The sequence below is a fragment of the Austrofundulus limnaeus genome, unplaced genomic scaffold, assembly GCF_001266775.1.
Source record: "Austrofundulus limnaeus strain Quisiro unplaced genomic scaffold, Austrofundulus_limnaeus-1.0 Scaffold3268, whole genome shotgun sequence".
In the NCBI taxonomy this organism is placed as follows: Eukaryota; Metazoa; Chordata; class Actinopteri; order Cyprinodontiformes; family Rivulidae; genus Austrofundulus; species Austrofundulus limnaeus.
The window spans coordinates 354-755 of NW_013955670.1; the positions used below are offsets into that span (position 1 = coordinate 354).

A 402-nucleotide genomic window follows, 5' to 3' on the forward strand; every position below is an offset into this window, starting at 1 on the left:
GCTGAAGGAAACAGGAAGCAGGTACAAACAAACAAACAAACAAACAAACAAACAAACAAACAAACAAATCAAGCTGTAAACAAAGTGAGACAGTTTGATTCTACAGTTTATGTTTGAAATGATTAAAGTTACAAACTGAAGGAAATCACAGAATGTTTTATATCAGAGAAACAACCAGAACAAAATTAGACTTCATGTCCTCACAGGGTTGTTTACATGTTTACATGTTTACAAAGTAACAATTACACCACAAACAACTATTACACAATCACTGACCAATCACTGACCAATCACTGATCAATCACTGACCAATCACTGACCAATCACTGACCAATCACTGACCAATCACTGACCAATCACTGACCAATCACTGATGAAGAAGCACAGAATGAACACAGAACT

General features: G+C 35.6%; 1 protein-coding gene across 1 annotated transcript in view; it reads right to left on the bottom strand.

Moving 5' to 3' along the window:
- Positions 1 to 68: 68 nt before the first annotated feature.
- Positions 69 to 402, bottom strand: part of LOC106511818 (protein Red) — a gene marked incomplete at its 5' end in the record, with an annotated part of 4,792 nt that continues 4,458 nt past the window's right edge. Inside the window, 1 exon segment of the mRNA XM_014000551.1 lies at positions 69 to 402.